Source organism: Schistocerca gregaria, chromosome 8 (assembly GCF_023897955.1).
Source record: "Schistocerca gregaria isolate iqSchGreg1 chromosome 8, iqSchGreg1.2, whole genome shotgun sequence".
Lineage (NCBI taxonomy): Eukaryota > Metazoa > Arthropoda > Insecta > Orthoptera > Acrididae > Schistocerca > Schistocerca gregaria.
Genome location: NC_064927.1, coordinates 24,280,358 through 24,307,431, shown reverse-complemented (window position 1 = coordinate 24,307,431; position 27,074 = coordinate 24,280,358).

Genomic DNA, 27,074 nt, shown 5'->3' with positions numbered 1-27,074 from the left:
TAGAATAACTATTGATATGGCTACATACGTAGTTATGGAGTAATGTGTGAAGTACCTGGAGTACTTCATTTCCAACTCTTGTCTCTCTACCATCTTCTGGACATCATCCAGTCTTTTTCCTGCGACTTTCAAGTCGTCTAACTGTGTTATTACCTGGTCCAATGGCAAATCTAATGCTAACGTTGAGACATTCCTTTTTTCCTTGTTTACCACGCAACAATCGAATTCTAGATTGATCTGCGGAACTATGTCTTTCTTCGTCACATTACTCTGGATCACTCTATCTGTTTGTATGAACACTCTAGTGCCATACCCCTTACATTTACTGTAAAAACTAATTTTTCCTACCCCTTTTATTACTAGGTCCTTTGGTGGTTCCCTTCCACACAATACTGTTAAGCCTTCTTCCTTCGGTGCTACATATAGCCATTCGTTACTGTTTAGATGAGTCCAAAGGCTCTGATTCAGTGCGACTATTTTTCGCACACAATCTTCCGGAATGTCTCTTACCGGTTGCAACAATTTGGCTTCGCACTCTTCGTGGTCGAATGTTGACAGCAAGGCGAATGCTTGTTTGCACAGTCTCCTATTTTTACTTAGCTCCTTGCATTTTAGTTCCTCCGCAGAAAGTTTCGCGTACTGCCTTTTGGATTCATCTGTTAGTAAGAATTCTTTCTCTGGCTGTATGTACACATATTTACCTTTCATGTTTGGAATTTCTTTTGGTAGTGGGAGTACTCTATACAAATTGAAATTGTTATTATTTATTAATGGAATATTAATTACATATCCTAGTATGCTACCCGAGATGAAAACATCTAAATCAATTATTCTTAACAATAGATAACCTGAGGACTCCGTAAGAGGAACAGGAAACTTTACATCTTTTAGTTCTTCCCGTATTAAACTTAGGTATTTTACAATTTGGACTGGATTAATTATATGAGGCTGTAGTATTCCCTTCTGAGCATTTACAATGGCATTTATCATTTGTTCGTATTCCTCTTCGATCTGACCTAACACTGCCGATAGTTGTAATACTTGCTCTGTTACTGTGGCGAAGGACGCTACACGTTTAAACCCTATATCGGTTTCCTTCACGTATTCCTTCATGAATCGTTCTAGTCTTTGCATACCTGTCTTCAGAACGTGCTCATTTGACTCTAGTGTATATACCGTCCTGTTTACTCCCGCCAATGTGGCTCTTACCACTGCCACCTGTTCCTTTGTTAGCCTCAACAACCCTTCTGAGTTTTTCTCCATAGCGTCTATTCTTTCCTTATAGTATGCTGCATCTGCTTCGTCCAACGTCCCGAACAGTATTTTACTTACCTGCCCGACGAAGTTGAATACTCCTCTCTTCCTTCTGGTCTCGTGTTTCGTTAGCTGCTGTACTAAAAGTTGCAATCCTGTGATTTTTTCCACATGATGGGTTACTTGTTGGTCTAGTACCCTGCATTCTATTAATCCTACATTTAATTGTGTTAGTGTTTCTCGGCACCTTTGTACCGCTGCCCTACCATACCTCTCTGCATTCTGAAACCTTTCTGTTATTATATCTAGATTTACGTATGTGACTATTCTCCATGTGGTACTGTATATTTCTACCTGTCCTCTATTATCGTAATATAGTCCTGATGAACTCGGAAATGGCGTCACTTGGTACTCATTTGTTGCATGCTCTGATGCAGTGATGTAGTATGCTGTTATCACTATGACGAATTTCACGACCTGCCACTTGAGTGCCATACCTGAAATTTAAAAGAATTGTTTCAGCCTGTTGGCATGTACTTATGTTTCCTTATTTCTTTTAACTTTTATTACTACGTTAGGACCTTCCACTTTTACTACTTCAAATGGACCCCTCCATTGTGAATCTAATTTCCGAGATCTACCCCGTCTCACCGACTCATCGTGCAGTAATACTTTATCTCCTACCTTGAAGTTTTTTGGATTTTGTTTCATGTCATACTGTTCCTTACTGATTTTCTTACTTCTTATAATCGAGTCTCTGGCCACTCTGTGGGCTTCCTGCATTCTCGCTCTTAGTTTATTTACATACATTTCATAATTGTAACTTACCTGCTGTGTTTCTTGCTGCAGTACTCCTGGTATGTTAACCTTTCTTCCGTATAGTAATTCGAATGGTGTGTATCCTGTGCTGCTGTGTGGTGTAGTGTTGAACACAAAAATTGCATACGGTACCCATTTGTCCCAAGAACTTTGATCTCCTGTTACAAAGTGTCTGAGATACTCTACAATAGTTCTATGACTTCTTTCTAGTGCACCATTTGATTCAGGGTGGTACGCTGTAGTATTTATACGCTTTACCTTCAACAATTTACATACACTTTTAAATACATCACTCAGAAAGTTAGACCCTTGATCTGTTAATAATACTGATGGAATTCCATACCTTAATACTACGTTTTCCACAAATGCCTCAGCTACTGTTTCGGCATCTTGTTTGTCAATTGGGATTGCTAAGGTAAATTTACTCAGATCGTCTTGGAATGTTAACATGTACCTTTTTCCTGTATTAGATACATCTAGTGGACCCACTATATCCATCGCACACTTTCCGAATACTGTTTCTGCTGTGTCGGTAATTTCTAAGGGCATCCTAGTTTTCATTTGCGTGTTTTTATTCTTTTGACACGATGGGCATTTCCTAATGTAATTTTCAATGTCACGCTTCATTCCGCGCCACTGCTTGTATGCTTTAATTCTTTCGAGTGTCCTGTGCATTCCTTGGTGACCTCCCAAGGGATTGTCATGCATTTCCTTTAGTATATTTTCTTTTTCTTCGGGACTAATTTCCTCACCACTATCCGTTTCCTGTTCTATTTCACTCGACACTTGTGCTTGCCGCACGTTTACGGAACTTTCTTCCCCATTTGCTTTTGCTGCCGAGATCTCTGTCTCCACCTTCTGCTTCGCATCTATCTCTTCCTTCCCTTCATGCCTTATTCTACTCAGCGCATCGGCATTACTATTTAACTTTCCTAGCTTGTATATTACTTCATAATCATACTCCTCGAGTTTCAGTCTCCACTTCAGGAGTCTCGAACTCGGATCTTTGACACTAAATATCCACGTTAGTGGCTTACGGTCTGTCACTACAGTGAACTTTCTGCCATATACATATGGTCTGAACTGTTTTACTGCGTAAACTATAGCCAACAACTCTTTTTCCGTTGTGCTATAATTTAGTTCGGCTTTGTTCAATGCTCTGGATGCATATGCGATGGGCAAGTCTTCGCCAATCTTCTTACCTTGCGATAACACTGCACCCAAGGCTGCGTTACTCGCATCCGTTGTATTGATGAACGGTTTCGTAAAGTCAGGGTACTGAAGTAACGGAGGGTTTATTAATTTCTCTTTTAGTTCTTCGAACGCATTGTTCTGACGTTCGCTCCATCGGTACTCCACTCCCTTTTTTAAGAGCTCATGGAGAGGTTTCGCAATCTTGCTGAAGTTAGCAATGAAACAGCGGTAGTAACCTATCAATCCGAGAAACCCTTTTAGTTCCTTAGTTGTCTTTGGCTGTGGGAAGAACTTCACCTTCTCCACCTTCGCCATATCTGGTGATATTCCTTTGTCAGTGATGCAATGACCTAGGAAGATTACTTCCTTCCTCAGGAATTCACACTTGTCTGGTTGCAGCTTCAAATTGTGCTCTCGCAACCTGTCAAATATTTCCCGGAGCTTTTCGTTATACTCCTGCAGGTTTTTCCCATAGCATACTATGTCGTCTAGATATACAAAGCATTTCACTCCTTGTAAACCTGCCAAGACTGTATTCATCAGTCTCTGAAAACATCCTGGGGCTCCCTTCAGTCCCATCGGCATTCGTTTGTATTCGTAATGCTGATAGTTTGAGCTAAATGCCGTTTTCTCTCTGTCCTTCTCGTCCGTCAATATTTGATGGTACCCGCTTGCGAGGTCAAGCGTCGAGAAGTACTTAGCTTGCCCTAACTGATCCAGTATCTCGCAGATATTCGGTAGTGGAAATGCATCGCCTACAGTGATATCATTTAATCGTCTGTAGTCCACTACTATTGTCCATTTCTGTTTGCCACTAGCGTCTAGCTTCTTTGGAACTAACAGTAACGGTGCGTTCCAAGCGCTCTTACTCTCGACAATTATGTCATCTCCTAGCATCTGCTCTATTTGCTCCCTTAGCACTTCCTTTTGCGCTTCCGGGATCCTGTACGGTCTAGCGTTTACTACCTTTCCCGCGTGTTCCGGTGCAATCGGTATTCTGTGCTTCACTGCGGAAGTATAGGACAGGTTGTCCCCTGGTAGATGAAATATATCTCCGTATTCCGCGCAAACCTCTGCTAGAGCGCTTTTCTCTTCAGCGTTCAAATGATCCATCCTTAATTGCCTTCGCAACACACTAGTACGACTTTCTGTCTTTCCTATGACATTAGTACAACATTTTACTTCGCGTATTTTCCCTACTTTTTCTAATTCTTCCGTCATTAACCTGACGTTTCCTAACTGCACTCTGTCTTCTGACAAGTTTAATGCACTTACTATGCATTTCCCATTTCGCACTTTTACTAACGCTTCAGGTACATGTACCCCTTGTGCAATCTCCTGCCTAGGAATAATCATTTCCTTTTCGATTCCCCTTTTTACATTTCCTTCCACCATTAATAACATTATTTTTTCCTCTCGGGGCCCTATTTCCCCGCCTACTTCTGAATCTTGTTCGTTCTCATGTCCCTTTGGCTCTTCCTCTACTACTAAGGGTATATCTCGCCCTTTTAGTCTCACTATTTTACCTGCATAGTCTAACTTAACTCTATGCTCTGTCAAGAAATTTCTGCCTATTAGTCCGTCGTACGGAATATCTAATCCTCTCCCGTACACGTGAAATTTTAGCCCTACTTGCTCAGAACCGTCCACACTTAAGTGTACCTGTACCGTACCTATTGTGCTGACGGCCTCACTGGTTACACCTTTTAGCCGAAGCCTTTCCGCTTCATTAATTGCAAGTGTACTATTTATCGGAATACTCGTTCTCTTGAGCAGACACAACTGTGCTCCAGTGTCTATTAGCAACTTCAAATATCTTTTTAATTCTATGCAGTATAAAACCAAAACGTCATTTTCTGTTGCACAGTCGATTACCCTAACTGAGGGTTTACCTATCGCAACAAGGCCCGACTGTGCGGCCTTGCCGCCTCTTAGTTTCCCTGCACCACTTTACCGGTTTTGCTCGATACTGGCACCCTGCCTTTTCTCCATGAGTGCCAGGGCCCTGCGTGACAATCTTTCGCGTAATGTCCCGGCCGCTTACACTTGAAACAAGCAACGTCTTTTACCCTCGTACACGGAACTCCACAGTTCCCTGGTAGATTACATTGTGAGCACCTCCACTCTCGTAACCCTCCATCAGCTTCCCTATGATTTCCTCTAAAGTCTCTTGTATCTATCGGCTGAATTTTTCTTAATCTTACCCGGCATTCCGCGTCTGTATGTCCTGGCTTGTCGCACCCGTAACAAAAATTCGTAAACTCTTTGCCCGTCATTATCCGTACTCTTCCCTCTGGCCTATTCTTTCTACACTTGCTTGCCATGTGCCCTCTCAATCCACAATTGAAACATTTCAAATCTCTAATATCTCTGGTATTCTTCACCGTTTCCTTTCCCCGGTTGAAAGTTACTCTTGGGGCTAGTCCCCGCTCTTTCATTGACAGTATTGCACTTTCTTCTTGCAATGCTAGTTCCACGGCCGCTGTTAGCGTGATTTCATCGCCTCTACTTCTTACTATCGTCTGTATTCTATCATTGCTTAACCCTTGTATAAAGCATGCTCTTCCTAGTGAATCAACCAGTTCTATTGCGCCCTTTAAGTTCTCCCTAGCCATAACTCTGCTTACTGCTTCCCTGAAATCCCTTTGCATTTCATCTATTCGGCTTGCCCATGTCGCAATTGGCTCTCCTTGTCCCTGTCTCGATTGAAATATCTTGCACGCGTAGTAGTCAATGGTACGCTTACTCGCATAATTTTCCTCTAGAACATGTTTTACTTCCTACCATGTCCCCGTGCGTTCCCTTACTTGCACCCTCGATCTGGCCTCTCCGGTTATTTTGGCTTTAACAAACTTCAGTAACGTTTCGTGTTCCTCCGGTTTCACAAGTTCAAATGCAGCGTCTACATTTTCAATAAACTCCCCAAGATCTCTCTTATTTCCTTCGAACACTTTTGGAACTATACACAAGGCTTCTTTCACTGATATCTTACCGCTACTGGAGGATGACGGAACTTCGTTAGTTTGGGCCATCTTACCAACTCAACTATGTTAGCACTTTACAATACAAGATACAAAATTCTTAATATAATTTTATATGTACCGCTTCTCTTGTGGTGCGCCGTCTGTTCCGCTGATCCGCGTTGTCCCGCGTTGCTCCGCGCTGTCTCTGTGCTCTCTATGCCCGCGCTGTTCCGCGCTGCCGCGATGCGTCGGCCGCCGCTCTGCTGGGCTGTGCCGACCCCGTCGCTCGCCTCGGCTGCCGCTGCTACGGCTGCTGCCGCTGCTCGGCCCGGAACCCCGGTCTCGAACGCTGGCTGCTTAGGCACCTCTGTGCCTCGTCGCTCCGCGTCGTGCTGCCGCTATCCTGCGTTGCCCTGCACCCGCGAGGACTACTTCTCTGGACTCTGTCGTAGTGGGGTTACGAATGCTGAAAGTTGCGAGTCGCCACAACTTCCTGCTAATTGCCACAGTCGCTGTAGCAAAATCTACTGGCTCCTATCTCCTTTTTGCCTATATGCCTTTGTGGTACCCCACACCTGGCACCAAAACTTTTATTTATGTCGCGTCCCAAGCGTGGGTTTTGCGAGGGATTGAGCGACACGGTTCGTAAACGGGAATTAGCCGGTTGACCTAATTGAGAGGGAGACTTTTGATCTGGCTAAGATGTTAAATTCCCTGGTGTGAAGGTACAAGCCTAGGATGTTGGTAGAAGTAAACTCGTATGGACGTTATAAAAGTTCTAATTTATTCATAAAGAATACAGATCACCCTAACTGAGTAGTGATTGTACCTACAGAATAGCCAAGCCCATTACAGAGACGGTGACTGACTTCCACCGTTCTGGCTGCCTGATAGAACTTTCCAGCACTTTGCTGCCGACACTAGCACCCTACGTCAGAGTCCCGCGGTCGCTGCCTAAACGCTCATCGGCGACTATCTCCAACTGTCTGCCTGCAGCCCGCCCTCAGCCCAAGTCGGCTGCTACTCACGCTGACTACCGTCGCTGCCTAAACCCGAGAGAGAGAGAGATCCCCGGAGCTCCGAGTTTTGTTAGCTCTTCCCCTTCGACCCCGCCAGCGCTTGGCATGACGTAGCGTCGAGTGCAACTTTTCCTTATTAGGGATTGATTTAGTATTAACTTCAGTACTTTTCTTCAGAAGCTGGGTGGAGGGGTCGAGGGGCGTCTCCCTATATGGTCACGCCCTGCGTCCTGAGCCCTTCATTGGCTCCTCATGACGTAGCGCGGTCCCCACCTAGGGCCCTCTTTCTTTCTCTCTCCGCTCCCAGACTTCTCCCTCTAGCCAAGAGTGTTGATACTGCAAGTTATTGTTTATTAAGGGACCTGCCCAGAGCGCCCTGTTTATCTTAATAGCTGAGTCGGCTTCCTTGCTTATCACGCGCAGCTGCCTGGCCGCTTGGACCGACGCCTCGGCTATTTGGCTGCGTCGTTATCTTTTGTGACCCCTCTGACGCGCCTGGCGTCCCCTGTTAACTCTATCTCCCCGTATGATTTCTGGTGTATCGTCTGAGAACAACTGCATTTAGACTTGGCTTTTCTGCGGTTACAACATAATGTCTCTAACAGTCTACGCTTTGATCGTTCCCTGGAAGACCGGTAGTACTTTCCGATGCTCATCTGGAGGCTCTCCGTAAACTGTGGACCATCAGAATGTTGATGAAGCACAGAAAATGCATCGGGATAGAATACAACAGTCACCATGCGCACTTTCCTCCATGGGAGTAAGGTCTCAAACAGTCTACTCATTGATCGTTCCCTGGAAGACCAGTAGCAGTTTCCGATGCACATCTGGTGGCATTCTGTAATATGTGGACTATCAGAGTGTTGATGAAACACAGAAATTATATCGGGATTGAATACAACAGTCACAATGCGCACTTTCCTCCACGGGACTAATGTCTCAAACAGTGTACGCTTTGATCGTTCCCTGGAAGACCAGTAGTAGTTTCCGATGCACATCTGGAGGCATTCTGTAATCTGTGGACTATCAGAGTGTTGATGAAATACAGATATTGCACCGGGATTGAATACAACAGTCACCATCCGCACTTTCCTCCATGGGAGTAATGTCTGAAACAGTCTACTCTTTGATCGTTCCCTGGTAGACCAGTAGTAGTTTCCGATGCACGTCTGGTGGCATTCTGTAATCTGTGGACTATCAGAGTGTTGATGAAACACAGAAACTGCATCGGGATTGAATACAACAGTCACCATGCGCACTTTTCTCCATGGGAGTGATGTCCGAAACAGTCTAAGCTTTGATAGTTCCCTGGAAGACCAGTAGTAGTTTCCGATGCACATCTCGTGGCATTCTGTAATGTGTGGACTATCAGAGTGTTGATGAAACACAGAAATTGCATCGGGATTGAATACAACAGTCACAATGCGCACATTCCTTCATGGGAATAATGTCTCAAACAGTCTACGCTTTGATCGTTCCCAGGAAGACCAGTAGTAGTTTCCGATGCACATCTGAAAGCATTCTGTAATCTGTGGACTATAAGAGTGCTGATGAAATACAGAAATTGCATCGGGATTGAATACAACAGTCACCATGCGCACTTTCCTTCATGGGAGTAATGTCTCAAACTGTCTACGCTTTGATCGTTCCCTGGAAGACCAGTAGTAGTTTCTGATGAACATCTGGAGGGATTCTGTTGTCAGTGGGCTATCAGAGTGTTGATGAAACAGAGAAATTGAATCGGGATTGAATACAACAGTCACCATGCGCACTTTCCTCCACGGGAGTAATGTCTCACACAATCTACGCTTTGATCGTTCCCTGGAAGACAAGTAATAGTTTCCGATGCACATCTGGATGCTTTCAGTAATCTGTGGACTTTCAGAGTGTTGATGAAACACAGAAATTGCATCGGGATTGAATACAACAGTCACCATGCGCACTTTCCTTCATGGGAGTAATGTCTCAAACAGTCTACGCTTTGATCGTTACCTGGAAGACCAGTAGTAGTTTCTGATGAACATCTGGAGGCATTCTGTAATCTGTGGACTATCAGAGTGTTGATGAAACACAGAAATTGCATCGGGATTGAATACAACAGTCACCATGCGCACTTTCCTCCACGGGAGTAATGTCTCAAACAGTCTACTCTTTGATCGTTCCCTGGAAGACCAGTGGTAGTTTCCGATGCACATCTGGAGGCATTCTGTAATCTGTAGACTATCAGAGTGATGATGAAACACAGAAATTGCATCGGGATTGAATACAACACTCACCATGAGCACTTTCCTCCATGGGAGTAATGTCTCTAAGAGTCTACACTTTGATCGTTCCCTGGAAGACCAGTAATAGTTTCCGATGCACATCTGGATGCTTTCTGTAATCTGTGGACTTTCAGAGTGTTGATGAAACACAGAAATTGCATCGGGATTGAATACAACAGTCTCCATGCGCAGTTCCCTCCATGGGAGTAATGTCTCAAACAGTCTACGCTTTGATCGTTCCCTGAAAGACGAGTAGTAGTTTCCTATGAACATCTGGTGGCATTCTGTAATATGTAGACTATCAGAGTGTTGATGAAACAAAGATATTGCATAGGGATTGAGTACAACAGTCACCATGCGCACTTTCAAGCATGGGAGTAATTTGTCTAACAGCCTACGATTTGATCGTTCCCTGGAAGACAAGTAGTAATTTCTGATGCACATCTGTATGCTTTCTGTAATCTGTGGACTATCAGAGTGTTGATGAAACACAGAAATTGCATCGGGATTTAATACAACAGTCTCCATGAGCTGCTTCCTCCATGGAAGCAATGTCTCAAACAGTCTACGCTTTGATCGTTCCCTGGAAGATCAGTAGTAGTTTCCGATGCACATCTGGAGGCATTCTGTAATCTGTGGAGTATCAGAGTGTTGGTTAAACACAGAAATTGCATCGGGATAGAATACAACAGTCACCATGCGCACTTTCCTCCATGGGAGTAATGTCTCAAACAGTCTACGCTTTAATCGTTCCCTGGAAGACCAGTAGTAGTTTCCATTGCACATCTGGTGGCATTCTGTAATATGTAGACTATCCGAGTGTTGATGAAACAAAGATATTGCATAGGGATTGAGTACAACAGTCACAATGCGCACTTTCAACCATGGGAGTAATGTCTCTAACAGCCTAAGATTTGATCGTTCCCTGGAAGACCAGTAGTAGTTTCTGATGCACATCTGTATGCTTTCTGTAATCTGTGAACTATCAGAGTGTTATTGAATCACAGAAATTGCATCGGGATTGAATACAACAGTCTCCATGAGCAGTTTCCTCCATGGAAGTTATGTCTCAAACAGTCTACGCTTTGATCGTTCCCTGGAAGACCAGTAGTAGTTTCCTATGCACATCTGGAGGCATTCTGTAATCTGTGGACAATCAGAGTGTTGATGAAACACAGAAATTGAATGGGAATTGAATACAACAGTCACCATGTGCACTTTTCTCCACGGGAGTAATGTCTCAAACAGTCTACGATTTGATCGTTCCCTGGAAGACCAGTAGTAGTTTCTGATGCACATCTGGTGGCATTCTGTAATCTTTGGAGTAACAGAGTGTTGATAAAACACAGAAATTGCATCGGGATTGAATACAACAGTCACCATGCGCACTTTCCTCCAAGGGAGAAATGTCTCAACCAGTCTACGCTTTGATCGTTAATGGAAGACCAGTAGTAGTTTCCGATGCACGTCTGGTGGCATTCTGTAATCTGTTGACTATCAGAGTGTTGATGAAACACAGAAATTGCCTCGGGATTGAATACAACAGTCACAATGCGCACATTCCTTCATGGGAATAATGTCTCAAACAGTCTACGCTTTGATCGTTCCCAGGAAGACCAGTAGTACTTTCCGATGCACATCTTTAAGTATTCTGTAATCTGTGGACTATAAGAGTGCTGATGAAACACAGAAATTGCATCGGGATTGAATACAACAGTCACCATGCGCACTTACCTCCATGGGTCTCAAAGAGTTTACGCTTTGATCGTTCCCTGGAAGACCAGTAGTAGTTTCTGATGCCCATCTGGAGGCATTCTGTAATCTGTGGACTATCAGAGTGTTGATGAAAGACAGAAATTGCATCGGGATTGAATACAACAGTCACCATGCGCACTTTCCTCCATGGGAGTAATGTCTCTAACAGTCTACGCTTTGATCGTTCCCTGGAAGACAAGTAGTACTTTCCGATGCTCATCTGGAGGCTTTCCGTAAACTGTGGACCATCAGAATGTTGATAAAGCACAGAAATTGCTTCGGGATAGAATACAGAAGTCACCATGCGCACTTTCCTCCATGGGAGTAAGGTCTCAAACAGTCTACTCATTGATCGTTCCCTGGAAGACCAGTAGTAGTTTCCGATGCACATCTGGTGGCATTCTGTAATATGTGGACTATCAGAGTGTTGATGAAACACAGAAATTGCATCGGGATTGAATACAACAGTCACAATGCGCACTTTCCTCCACGGGACTAATATCTCAAACAGTCTACGCTTTGATCGTTCCCTGGAAGACCAGTAGTGGTTTCCGATGCACATCTGGTGGCATTCTGTAATCTGTGGACTATCAGAGTGTTGATGAAATATACAGAAATTGCATCGGGATTGAATACAACAGGCACCATCCGCACTTTCCTCCATGGGAGTAATGTCTGAAACAGTCTACTCTTTAATCGTTCCCTGGTAGACCAGTAGTAGTTTCCGATGCACGTCTGGTGGCATTCTGTAATCTGTGGACTATCAGAGTGTTGATGAAACACATAAATTGCATCGGGATTGAATACAACAGTCACCATGCGCACTATTCTCCATGGGAGTGATGTCTGAAACAGTCTAAGCTTTGATAGCTCCCTGGAAGACCAGTAGTAGTTTCCGATGCACATCTCGTGGCATTCTGTAATGCGTGGACTATCAGAGTGTTGATGAAACACAGAAATTGCATCGGGATTGAATACAACAGTCACAATGCGCACATTCCTTCATGGGAATAATGTCTCAAACAGTCTACGCTTTGATCGTTCCCAGGAAGACCAGTAGTAGTTTCCGATGCACATCTGAAAGCATTCTGTAATCTGTGGACTATAAGAGTGCTGACGAAACACAGGAATTGCATCGGGATTGAATACAACAGTCACCATGCGCAATTCCATCCATGGGAGTCATGTCTCAAAGAGTTTACGCTTTGATCGTTCCCTGGAAGACCAGTAGTGGTTTCCTATGCACATCTGGAGGCATTCTGTAATCTGTGGACTATCAGAGTGTTGATGAAACACAGAAATTGCATCGGGATTGAATACAACAGTCACCATGCGCACTTTCCTTCATGGGAGTAATGTCTCAAACTGTCTACGCTTAGGTTGCTCCCTGGAAGACCAGTAGTAGTTTCTGATGAACATCTGGATGCTTTCTGTAATCTGTGGACTTTCAGAGTGTTGATGAAACACAGAAATTGCATCGGGATTGAATACAACAGTCTCCATGCGCAGTTCCCTCCATGGGAGTAATATCTCAAACAGTCTACGCTTTGATCGTTCCCTGAAAGACCAGTAGTGGTTTCCTATGAACATCTGGTGGCATTCTGTAATATGTAGACTATCAGAGTGTTGATGAAACAAAGATATTGCATAGGGATTGAGTACAACAGTCACCATGCGCACTTTCAAGCATGGGAGTAATTTCTCTAACAGCCTACGATTTGATCGTTCCCTGGAAGACCAGTAGTAATTTCTGATGCACATCTTTATGCTTTCTGTAATCTGTGGACTATCAGAGTGTTGATGAAACACAGAAATTGCATCGGGATTTTATACAACAGTCTCCATGAGCAGCTTCCTCCATGGAAGTAATGTCTCAAACAGTCTACGCTTTGATCGTTCCCTGGAAGACCAGTAGTAGTTTCCAATGCACGTCTGGTGGCATTCTGTAATCTGTGGACTATCAGAGTGTTGATGAAACACAGAAATTGCTTCGGTATTGAATACAACAGTCACAATAAGCACATTCCTTCATGGGATTAATGTCTCAAACAGTCTACGCTTTGATCGTTCCCAGGAAGACCAGTAGTAGTTTCCGATGCACATCTGAAAGCATTCTGCAATCTGTGGACTATAAGAGTGCTGATGAAACACAGAAATTGCATCGGGATTGAATACAACTGTCATTATGCGCACTTTCCTTCATGGGAGTAATATCTCAAACTGTCTACGCTTTGATCGTTTCCTGGAAGACCAGTAGTAGTTTCTGATGAACATCTGGAGGTATTCTATTGTCTGTGGGCTATCAGAGTGTTGATGAAACAGAGAAATTGCATCGGGATTGAATACAACAGTCACCATGCGCACTTTCCTCCACGGGAGTAATGTCTCACACAGTCTACGCTTTGATCGTTGCCTGGAAGACCAGTAGTAGTTTCCATTGCACATCTGGTGGCATTCTGTAATATGTAGACTATCCGAGTGTTGATGAAACAAAGATATTGCATAGGGATGGAGTACAACAGTCACCATGCGCACTTTCAACCATGGGAGTAATGTCTCTAACAGCCTACGATTTGATCGTTCCCTGGAAGACCAGTAGTAGTTTCTGATGCACATCTGTATGCTTACTGTAATCTGTGGACTATCAGAGTGTTATTGAAACACAGAAATTGCATCGGGATTGAATACAACAGTCTCCATGAGCAGTTTCCTCCATGGAAGTAATGTCTCAAACAGTCTACGCTTTGATCGTTCCCTGGAAGACCAGTAGTAGTTTCCGATGCACATCTGGTGGCATTCTGTAATCTGTGGACAATCAGAGTGTTGATGAAACACAGAAATTGAATGGGAATTGAATACAACAGTCACCATGCGCACTTTTCTCCACAGGAGTAATGTCTCAAACAGTCTACGATTAGTTCGTTCCCTGGAAGACCAGTAGTAGTTTCCGATGCACATCTGGTGGCATTCTGTAATCTTTGGAGTATCAGAGTGTTGATGAAACACAGAAATTGCCTCGGGATTGAATACAACAGTCACAATGCGCACATTCCTTCATGGGAATAATGTCTCAAACAGTCTACGCTTTGATCGTTCACAGGAAGACCAGTAGTACTTTCCGATGCACATCTTTAAGCATTCTGTAATCTGTGGACTATAAGAGTGCTGATGAAACACAGAAATTGCATCGGGGATGAATAAAACAGTCACCATGCGCACTTACCTCCATGGGTGTCATGTCTCAATGAGTTTACGCTTTGATCGTTCCCTGGAAGACCAGTAGTAGTTTCTGATGCACATCTGGAGGCATTCTGTAATCTGTGGACTATCAGAGTGTTGATGAAACACAGAAATTGCATCGGGATTGAATACAACAGTCACCATGCGCACTTTCCTCCATGGGAGTAATGTCTCTAACAGTCTACGCTTTGATCGTTCCCTGGAAGAACAGTAGTACTTTTCGATGCTCATCTGGAGGCTTTCCGTAAACTGTGGACCATCAGAATGTTGATAAAGCACAGAAATTGCTTCGGGATAGAATACAGAAGTCACCATGCGCACTTTCCTCCATGGGAGTAATGTCTCAAACAGTCTACGCTTTGATCGTTCCCTGGAAGACCAGTAGTAGTTTCCGATGCACATCTGGTGGCATTCTGTAATCTGTGGACAATCAGAGTGTTGATGAAACACAGAAATTGAATGGGAATTGAATACAACAGTCACCATGCGCACTTTTCTCCACAGGAGTAATGTCTCAAACAGTCTACGATTTGATCGTTCCCTGGAAGACCAGTAGTAGTTTCCGATGCACATCTGGTGGCATTCTGTAATCTTTGGAGTATCAGAGTGTTGATTAAACACAGAAATTGCATCGGGATTGAATACAACAGTCACCATGCGCACTTTCCTCCACGGGAGTAATGTCTCAAACAGTCTACGCTTTGATCGTTAATGGAAGACCAGTAGTAGTTTCCGATGCACGTCTGGTGGCATTCTGTAATCTGTGGACTATCAGAGTGTTGATGAAACACAGAAATTGCCTCGGGATTGAATACAACAGTCACAATGCGCACATTCCTTCATGGGAATAATGTCTCAAACAGTCTACGCTTTGATCGTTCCCAGGAAGACCAGTAGTACTTTCCGATGCACATCTTTAAGCATTCTGTAATCTGTGGACTATAAGAGGGCTGATGAAACACAGAAATTGCATCGGGAATGAATACAACAGTCACCATGCGCACTTATCTCCATGGGTGTCATGTCTCAAAGAGTTTACGCTTTGATCGTTCCCTGGAAGACCAGTAGTAGTTTCTGATGCACATCTGGAGGCATTCTGTAATCTGTGGACTATCAGAGTGTTGATGAAACACAGAAATTGCATCGGGATTGAATACAACAGTCACCATGCGCACTTTCCTCCATGGGAGTAATGTCTCTAACAGTCTACGCTTTGATCGCTCCCTGGAAGAACAGTAGTACTTTTCGATGCTCATCTGGAGGCTTTCCGTAAACTGTGGACCATCAGAATGTTGATAAAGCACAGAAATTACTTCGGGATAGAATACAGAAGTCACCATGCGCACTTTCCTCCATGGGAGTAAGGTCTCAAACAGTCTACTCATTGATCGTTCCCTGGAAGACCAGTAGTAGTTTCCGATGCACATCTGGTGGCATTCTGTAATATGTGGACTATCAGAGTGTTGATGAAACACAGAAATTGCATCGGGATTGAATACAACAGTCACAATGCGCACTTTCCTCCACGGGACTAATGTCTCAAACAGTCTACGCTTTGATCGTTCCCTGGAAGACCAGTAGTAGTTTCCGATGCACATCTGGTGGCATTCTGTAATCTGTGGACTATCAGAGTGTTGATGAAATACAGAAATTGCATCGGGATTGAATACAACAGTCACCATCTGCACTTTCCTCCATGGGAGTAATGTCTGAAACAGTCTACTCTTTGATCGTTCCCTGGTAGACCAGTAGTAGTTTCCGATGCATGTCTGGTGGCATTCTGTAATCTGTGGACTATCAGAGTGTTGATGAAACACTGAAATTGCATCGTGATTGAATACAACTGTCATCATGCACACTTTTCTCCATGGGAGTGATGTCTGAAACAGTCTAAGCTTTGATAGTTCCCTGGAAGACCAGTAGTAGTTTCCGATGCACATCTCGTGGCATTCTGTAATGCGTGGACTATCAAAGTGTTGATGAAACACAGAAATTGCATCGGGATTGAATACAACAGTCACAATGCGCACATTCCTTCATGGGAATAATGTCTCAAACGGTCTACGCTTTGATCGTTCCCAGGAAGACCAGTAGTAGTTTCCAATGCACATCTGAAAGCATTCTGTAATCTGTGGACTATAAGAGTGCTGACGAAACACAGAAATTGCATCGGGATTGAATACAACAGTCACCATGCGCAATTCCCTCCATGGGAGTCATGTCTCAAAGAGTTTACGCTTTGATCGTTCCCTGGAAGACCAGTAGTGGTTTCCTATTCACATCTGGAGGCATTCTGTAATCTGTGGACTATCAGAGTGTTGATGAAACACAGAAATTGCATCGGGAATGAATACAACAGTCACCATGCGCACTTTCCTTCATGGGAGTAATGTCTCAAACTGTCTACGCTTTGGTTGCTCCCTGGAAGACCAGTAGTAGTTTCTGATGAACATCTGGAGGGATTCTGTTGTCTGTGGGCTATCAGAGTGTTGATGAAACAGAGAAATTGAATCGGGATTGATTACAATAGTCACCATGCGCACTTTCCTCCACGGGAGTAATGTCTCACACAATCTACGCTTTGATCGTTCCCTGGAAGACCAGTAATAGTTTCCGATGCACATCTGGATGCTTTCTGTAATCTGTGGACTTTCAGAGTGTTGATGAAACACAGATATTGCATCAGGATTGAATACAACAGTCTCCATGCGCAGTTTCATCCATGGGAGTAATGTCTCAAACAGTCTACGCTTTGATCGTTCCCTGGAAGACCAGTAGTAGTTTCCGATGCACATCTGGTGGCATTCTGTAATATGTAGACTATCAGAGTGTTGATGAAACAAAGATATTGCATAGGGATTGAGTACAACAGTCACCATGCGCACTTTCAACCATGGGAGTAATGTCTCTAACAGCATACGATTAATCGTTCACTGGAAGACCAGTAGTAGTTTCTGATGCACATCTGTATGCTTTCTGTAATCTGTGGACTATCAGAGTGTTGATGAAACACAGAACTTGCATCGGGATTGAATACAACAGTCTCCATGAGCAGTTTCCTCCATGGAAGTAATGTCTCAAACAGTCTACGCTTTGATCGTTCCCTGGAAGACCAGTAGAAGTTTCCGATGCACATCTGGAGGCATTCTGTGATCTGTGGACTATCAGATTGCTGGTGAAACACAGAAATTGCATCGGGATTGAATACCAATGTCCCCATGCACACTTTCCTCCATAAAAGTAATGTCTAAAACAGTCGACGCTTTGATCGTTCCCTGGAAGAACAGTAGTAGTTTCCGATGCACATCTGGTGGCATTCTGTAATCTGTGGACTATCAGAGTGTTGATGAAACACTGAAATTGCATCGTGATTGAATACAACTGTCATTATGCGCACTTTCCTTCATGGGAGTGATGTCTGAAACAGTCTAAGCTTTGATAGTTCCCTGGAAGACCAGTAGTAGTTTCCGATGCACATCTCGTGGCATTCTGTAATGCGTGGACTATCAAAGTGTTGATGAAACACAGAAATTGCATCGGGATTGAATACAACAGTCACAATGCGCACATTCCTTTATGGGAATAATGTCTCAAACGGTCTACGCTTTGATCGTTCCCAGGAAGACCAGTAGTAGTTTCCAATGCACATCTGAAAGCATTCTGTAATCTGTGGACTATAAGAGTGCTGACGAAACACAGAAATTGCATCGGGATTGAATACAACAGTCACCATGCGCAATTCCCTCCATGGGAGTCATGTCTCAAAGAGGTTACGCTTTGATCGTTCCCTGGAAGACCAGTAGTGGTTTCCTATTCACATCTGGAGGCATTCTGTAATCTGTGGACTATCAGAGTGTTGATGAAACACAGAAATTGCATCGGGAATGAATACAACAGTCACCATGCGCACTTTCCTTCATGGGAGTAATGTCTCAAACTGTCTACGCTTTGGTTGCTCCCTGGAAGACCAGTAGTAGTTTCTGATGAACATCTGGAGGGATTCTGTTGTCTGTGGGCTATCAGAGTGTTGATGAAACAGAGAAATTGAATCGGGATTGATTACAATAGTCACCATGCGCACTTTCCTCCACGGGAGTAATGTCTCACACAATCTACGCTTTGATCGTTCCCTGGAAGACCAGTAATAGTTTCCGATGCACATCTGGATGCTTTCTGTAATCTGTGGACTTTCAGAGTGTTGATGAAACACAGATATTGCATCAGGATTGAATACAACAGTCTCCATGCGCAGTTTCATCCATGGGAGTAATGTCTCAAACAGTCTACGCTTTGATCGTTCCCTGGAAGACCAGTAGTAGTTTCCGATGCACATCTGGTGGCATTCTGTAATATGTAGACTATCAGAGTGTTGATGAAACAAAGATATTGCATAGGGATTGAGTACAACAGTCACCATGCGCACTTTCAACCATGGGAGTAATGTCTCTAACAGCATACGATTAATCGTTCACTGGAAGACCAGTAGTAGTTTCTGATGCACATCTGTATGCTTTCTGTAATCTGTGGACTATCAGAGTGTTGATGAAACACAGAACTTGCATCGGGATTGAATACAACAGTCTCCATGAGCAGTTTCCTCCATGGAAGTAATGTCTCAAACAGTCTACGCTTTGATCGTTCCCTGGAAGACCAGTAGAAGTTTCCGATGCACATCTGGAGGCATTCTGTGATCTGTGGACTATCAGATTGCTGGTGAAACACAGAAATTGCATCGGGATTGAATACCAATGTCCCCATGCACACTTTCCTCCATAAAAGTAATGTCTAAAACAGTCGACGCTTTGATCGTTCCCTGGAAGAACAGTAGTAGTTTCCGATGCACATCTGGTGGCATTCTGTAATCTGTGGACTATCAGAGTGTTGATGAAACACTGAAATTGCATCGTGATTGAATACAACTGTCATTATGCGCACTTTCCTTCATGGGAGTGATGTCTGAAACAGTCTAAGCTTTGATATTTCCCTGGAAGACCAGTAGTAGTTTCCGATGCACATCTCGTGGCATTCTGTAATGCGTGGACTATCAAAGTGTTGATGAAACACAGAAATTGCATCGGGATTGAATACAACAGTCACAATGCGCACATTCCTTCATGGGAATAATGTCTCAAACGGTCTACGCTTTGATCGTTCCCAGGAAGACCAGTAGTAGTTTCCAATGCACATCTGAAAGCATTCTGTAATCTGTGGACTATAAGAGTGCTGACGAAACACAGAAATTGCATCGGGATTGAATACAACAGTCACCATGCGCAATTCCCTCCATGGGAGTCATGTCTCAAAGAGTTTACGCTTTGATCGTTCCCTGGAAGACCAGTAGTGGTTTCCTATTCACATCTGGAGGCATTCTGTAATCTGTGGACTATCAGAGTGTTGATGAAACACAGAAATTGCATCGGGAATGAATACAACAGTCACCATGCGCACTTTCCTTCATGGGAGTAATGTCTCAAACTGTCTACGCTTTGGTTGCTCCCTGGAAGACCAGTAGTAGTTTCTGATGAACATCTGGAGGGATTCTGTTGTCTGTGGGCTATCAGAGTGTTGATGAAACAGAGAAATTGAATCGGGATTGATTACAATAGTCACCATGCGCACTTTCCTCCACGGGAGTAATGTCTCACACAATCTACGCTTTGATCGTTCCCTGGAAGACCAGTAATAGTTTCCGATGCACATCTGGATGCTTTCTGTAATCTGTGGACTTTCAGAGTGTTGATGAAACACAGATATTGCATCAGGATTGAATACAACAGTCTCCATGCGCAGTTTCATCCATGGGAGTAATGTCTCAAACAGTCTACGCTTTGATCGTTCCCTGGAAGACCAGTAGTAGTTTCCGATGCACATCTGGAGGCATTCTGTAATCTGTGGACTATCAGAGTGTTGATGAAACACAGAAATTGCATCGGGATTGAATACAACAGTCTCCATGAGCAGTTTCCTCCATGGAAGTAATGTCTCAAACAGTCTACGCTTTGATCGTTCCCTGGAAGACCAGTAGAAGTTTCCGATGCACATCTGGAGGCATTCTGTGATCTGTGGACTATCAGATTGCTGGTGAAACACAGAAATTGCATCGGGATTGAATACCAATGTCCCCATGCACACTTTCCTCCATAAAAGTAATGTCTAAAACAGTCGACGCTTTGATCGTTCCCTGGAAGAACAGTAGTAGTTTCCGATGCACATCTGGTGGCATTCTGTAATCTGTGGACTATCAGAGTGTTGATGAAACACAGAAATTGTATCGGGATTGAATACAACTGTCATTATGCGCACTTTATTTCATGGGAGTAATGTCTCAAACTGTCTACGCTTTGATCGTTCCCTGGAAGACCATTAGTAGTTTCTGATGAACATCTGGAGGCATTCTATTGTCTGTGGGCTATCAGAGTGTTGATGAAACAGAGAAATTGCATCGGGATTGAATACAACACTCACCATGCGCACTTTCCTCCATGGGAGTAATGTCTCACACAGTCTACGCATTGATCGTTCCCTGGAAGACAAGTAATAGCTTCCGATGCACATCTGGATGCTTTCTGTAATCTGTGGACTTTCAGAGTGTTCATGAAACAGAGAAATTGCATCGGGAATGAATACAACAGTCACCATGCGCACTTACCTCCATGGGTGTCATGTCTCAAAGAGTTTACGCTTTGATCGTTCCCTGGAAGACCAGTAGTAGTTTCTGATGCACATCTGGAGGCATTCTGTAATCTGTGGACTATCAGAGTCTTGATGAAACACAGAAATTGCATCGGGATTGAATACAACAGTCACCATGCGCAATTCCCTCCATGGGAGTCATGTCTCAAAGAGTTTACGCTTTGATCGTTCGCTGGAAGACCAGTAGTGGTTTCCTATGCACATCTGGAGGCATTCTGTAATCTGTGGACTATCAGAGTGTTGATGAAACACAGAAATTGCATCAGGATTGAATACAACAGTCACCATGCGCACTTTCCTTCATGGGAGTAATGTCTCAAACTGTCTACGCTTTGGTTGCTCCCTGGAAGACCAGTAGTAGTTTCTGATGAACATCTGGAGGGATTCTGTTGTCTGTGGGCTATCAGAGTGTTGATGAAACAGAGAAATTGAATCGGGATTGATTACAACAGTCACCATGCGCACTTTCCTCCACGGGAGTAATGTCTCACACAATCTACGCTTTGATCGTTCCCTGGAAGACCAGTAATAGTTTCCGATGCACATCTGGATGCTTTCCGTAATCTGTGGACTTTCAGAGTGTTGATGAAACACAGATATTGCATCAGGATTGAATACAACAGTCTCCATGCGCACTTTCCTCCATGGGAGTAATGTCTCAAACAGCCTACGATTAATCGTTCACTGGAAGACCAGTAGTAGTTTCTGATGCACATCTGTATGCTTTCTGTAATCTGTGGACTATCAGAGTGTTGATGAAACACAGAAATTGCATCGGGATTGAATACAACAGTCTCCATGAGCAGTTTCCTCCACGGGAGTAATGTCTCAAACAGTCTACGTTTTGATCGTTCCTGGAAGACCAGTAGTAGTTTCCGATGCACGTCTGGTGGCATTCTGTAATCTGTGGACTATCAGAGTGTTGATGAAACACAGAACTTGCATCGGTATTGAATACAACAGTCACAATAAGCACATTCCTTCATGGGAATAATGTCTCAAACATTCTACGCTTTGATCGTTCCCAGGAAGACCAGTAGTAGTTTCCGATGCACATCTGAAAGCATTCTGCAATCTGTGGACTATAAGAGTGCTGATGAAACACAGAAATTGCATCGGGATTGAATACAACTGTCATTATGCGCACTTTCCTTCATGGGAGTAATGTCTCAAACTGTCTACGCTTTGATCGTTCCCTGGAAGACCATTAGTAGTTTCTGATGAACATCTGGATGCATTCTAATGTCTGTGGGCTATCAGAGTGTTGATGAAACAGAGAAATTGCATCGGGATTGAATACAACACTCACCATGCGCACTTTCCTCCACGGGAGTAATGTCTCACACAGTCTACGCATTGATCGTTCCCTGGAAGACCAGTAATAGTTTCCGATGCACATCTGGATGCTTTCTGTAATCTGTGGACTTTCAGAGTGTTCATGAAACAGAGAAATTGCATCGGGATTGAATACAACAGTGTCCATGCGCAGTTTCCTCCATGGGAGTAATGTCTCAAACAGTCTACGCTTTGATCGTTCCCTGGAAGACCAGTAGTAGTTTCCATTGCACATCTGGTGGCATTCTGTAATATGTAGACTATCCGAGTGTTGATGAAACAAAGATATTGCATAGGGATTGAGTACAACAGTCACAATAAGCACATTCCTTCATGGGAATAATGTCTCAAACATTCTACGCTTTGATCGTTCCCAGGAAGACCAGTAGTAGTTTCCGATGCACATCTGAAAGCATTCTGCAATCTGTGGACTATAAGAGTGCTGATGAAACACAGAAATTGCATCGGGATTGAATACAACTGTCATTATGCGCACTTTCCTTCATGGGAGTAATGTCTCAAACTGTCTACGCTTTGATCGTTCCCTGGAAGACCATTAGTAGTTTCTGATGAACATCTGGAGGCATTCTATTGTCTGTGGGCTATCAGAGTGTTGATGAAACAGAGAAATTGCATCGGGATTGAATACAACACTCACCATGCGCACTTTCCTCCATGGGAGTAATGTCTCTAACAGTCTACGCTTTGATCGTTCCCTGGAAGACCAGTAGTGGTTTCCTATGCACATCTGGAGGCATTCTGTAATCTGTGGACTATCAGAGTGTTGATGAAACACAGAAATTGCATCGGGATTGAATACAACAGTCACCATGCGCACTTTCCTTCATGGGAGTAATGTCTCAAACTGTCTACGCTTTGGTTGCTCCCTGGAAGACCAGTAGTAGTTTATGATGAACATCTGGAGCGATTCTGTTGTCTGTGGGCTATCAGAGTGTTGATGAAACAGAGAAATTGAATCGGGATTGAATACAACAGTCACCATGCGCACTTTAATCCATGGGAGTAATGTCTCAAACAGTATACGCTTTGATCGTTCCCTGGAAGACCAGTAGTGGTTTCCTATGCACATCTGGAGGCATTCTGTAATCTGTGGACTATCAGAGTGTTGATGAAACACAGAAATTGCATCGGGATTGAATACAACAGTCACCATGCGCACTTTCCTTCATGGGAGTAATGTCTCAAACTGTCTACGCTTTGGTTGCTCCCTGGAAGACCAGTAGTAGTTTCTGATGAACATCTGGAGGGATTCTGTTGTCTGTGGGCTATCAGAGTGTTGATGAAACAGAGAAATTGAATCGGGATTGAATACAACAGTCACCATGCGCACTTTCCTCCACGGGAGTAATGTCTCACACAATCTACGCTTTGATCGTTCCCTGGAAGACCAGTAATAGTTTCCGATGCACATCTGGATGCTTTCTGTAATCTGTGGACTTTCAGAGTGTTGATGAAACACAGAAATTGCATCGGGATTGAATACAACAGTCTCCATGCGCAGTTTCATCCATGGGAGTAATGTCTCAAACAGTCTACGCTTTGATCGTTCCCTGGAAGACCAGTAGTAGTTTCCGATGCACATCAGGTGGCATTCTGTAATATGTAGACTATCAGAGTGTTGATGAAACAAAGATATTGCATAGGGATTGAGTACAACAGTCACCATGCGCACTTTCAACCATGGGAGTAATGTCTTTAACAGCCTACGATTAATCGTTCACTGGAAGACCAGTAGTAGTTTCTGATGCACATCTGTATGCTTTCTGTAATCTGTGGACTATCAGAGTGTTGATGAAACACAGAAATTGCATCGGGATTGAATACAACAGTCTCCATGAGCAGTTTCCTCCATGGAAGTAATGTCTCAAACAGTCTACGCTTTGATCGTTCCCTGGAAGACCAGTAGAAGTTTCCGATGCACATCTGGAGGCATTGTGTGATCTGTGGACTATCAGATTGCTGGTGAAACACAGAAATTGCATCGGGATTGAATACCAATGTCATCATGCACACTTTCCTCAATAAAAGTAATGTCTAAAACAGTCGACGCTTTGATCGTTCCCTGGAAGAACAGTAGTAGTTTCCGATGCACATCTGGTGGCATTCTGTAATCTGTGGACTATCAGAGTGTTGATGAAACACAGAAATTGTATCGGGATTGAATACAACAGTCACCATGCGCACTTTCCTCCACGGGAGTAATGTCTCAAACAGTCTACGCTTTGATCGGTCAATGGAAGACCAGTAGTAGTTTCCGATGCACATCTGGTGGCATTCTGTAATCTGTGGACAATCAGAGTGTTTATGAAACACAGAAATTGAATGGGAATTGAATGCAACAGTCACCATGCGCACTTTCCTCCACGGGAGTAATGTCTCAAACAGTCTACGATTTGATCGTTCCCTGGAAGACCAGTAGTAGTTTCCGATGCACATCTGGTGGCATTCTGTAATCTGTGGAGTATCAGAGTGTTGATTAAACACAGAAATTGCATCGGGATTGAATACATCAGTCACCATGTGCACTTTCCTCCACGGGAGTAATGTCTCAAACAGTCTACGCTTTGATCGTTCCTGGAAGACCAGTGGTAGTTTCCGATGCACGTCTGGTGGCACTGTGTAATCTGTGGACTATCAGAGTGTTGACGAAACACAGAAATTGCCTCGGGAATGAATACAACAGTCACAATGCGCACTTACCTCCATGGGTGTCATGTCTCAAAGAGTTTACGCTTTGATCGTTCCCTGGAAGACCAGTAGTAGTTTCTGATGCACATCTGGAGGCTTTCCGTTAACTGTGGACTATCAGAATGTTGATGAAGCACAGAAATTGCATCGGGATAGAATACAACAGTCACCATGCGCACTTTCCTCCATTGGAGTAAGGTCTCAAACAGTCTACTCATTGATCGTTCCCTGGAAGACCAGTAGTAGTTTCCGATGCACATCTGGTGGCATTCTCTAATATGTGGACTATCAGAGTGTTGATGAAACACAGAAATTGCATCGGGATTGAATACGAAAGTCACCATGCGCACTTTTCTCCACGGGACTAATGTCTCAAACAGTCTACGCTTTGATCGTTCACCGGAAGACCAGTAGTAGTTTTCGTTGCACATCTGGTGGCATTCTGTAATCTGTGGACTATCAGAGTGCTGATGAAGCACAGAAATTGCATCGGGATTGAATACAACAGACACCATGCGCACTTTCCTCCATAGGAGTAATGTCTCAAACAGTATACGCTTTGATCGTTCCCTGGAAGACCAGTAGTGGTTTCCGATGCACATCAGGAGGCATTCTGTAATCTGTGGACTATCAGAGTGTTGATGAAACACAAAAATTGCATCGGGATTGGGTACAACTGTCACCATGCGCATTTTCCTTCATGGGAGTAATGTCTCAAACAGTCTATGCTTTGATCGTTCCCTGGAAGACCAGTAGTAGTTACTGATGAACATCTGGAGGCATTCTGTTGTCTGTGGACTATCAGAGTGTTGATGAAACAGAGAAATTGCATCGGGATTGAATACAACAGTCACCATGCGCACTTTCACCCACGGATTCATGTCTCACACAGTGTACGCTTTGATCGTTCCCTGGAAGACCAGTAGTAGTTTCCCATGAGCATCTGGAGGCATTCGGTAGTCTGTGGACTATCAGAGTGTTGATGAAACACAGAAATTGCATCGGGATTGAATACAACAGTCACAATGCGCACTTTCCTCCACGGGAGTAATGTCTCAAAGAGTCTACTCTTTGATCGTTCCCTGAAAGACCAGTAGTAATTTCCGATGCACAACTGGGGGCATTCTGCAATCTGTAGACTATCAGAGTGTTGATGAAACACAGAAATTGCATCGGGATTGAATACAACAGTCACCATGAGCACTTTCCTCCATGGGAGTAATGTCTCTAAGAGTCTACGCTTTGATCGTTCCCTGGAATACCAGTAGTAGTTTCCGATTCACATCTGGATGCTTTCTGTAATCTGTGGACTTTCAGAGTGTTGATGAAACACAGAAATAGCATCGGGATTGAATACAACAGTCTCCATGCGCAGTTTCCTCCATGGGAGTAATGTCTCAAACAGTCTACGCTTTGATCGTTCCCAGGACGACCAATAGTAGTTTCCGATGCACATCTGGTGGCATTCTGTAATATGTAGACTATCAGAGTGTTGATGAAACAAAGATATTGCATCGGGATTGAATACAACAGTCACCATGCGCACTTTCCTCCACGGGAGTAATGTCTCAAACAGTCTACTCTTTGATCGTTCCCTGGAAGACCAGTAGTAGTTTCCGATGCACATCTGGAGGCATTCTGCAATCTGTAGACTATCAGAGTGTTGATGAAACACAGAAATTGCATCGGGATTGAATACAACAGTCACCATGAGCACTTTCCTCCATGGGAGTAATGTCTCTAAGAGTCTACGCTTTGATCGTTCCCTGGAAAACCAGTAGTAGTCTCCGATGCACATCTGGATGCTTTCTGTAATCTGTGGACTTTCA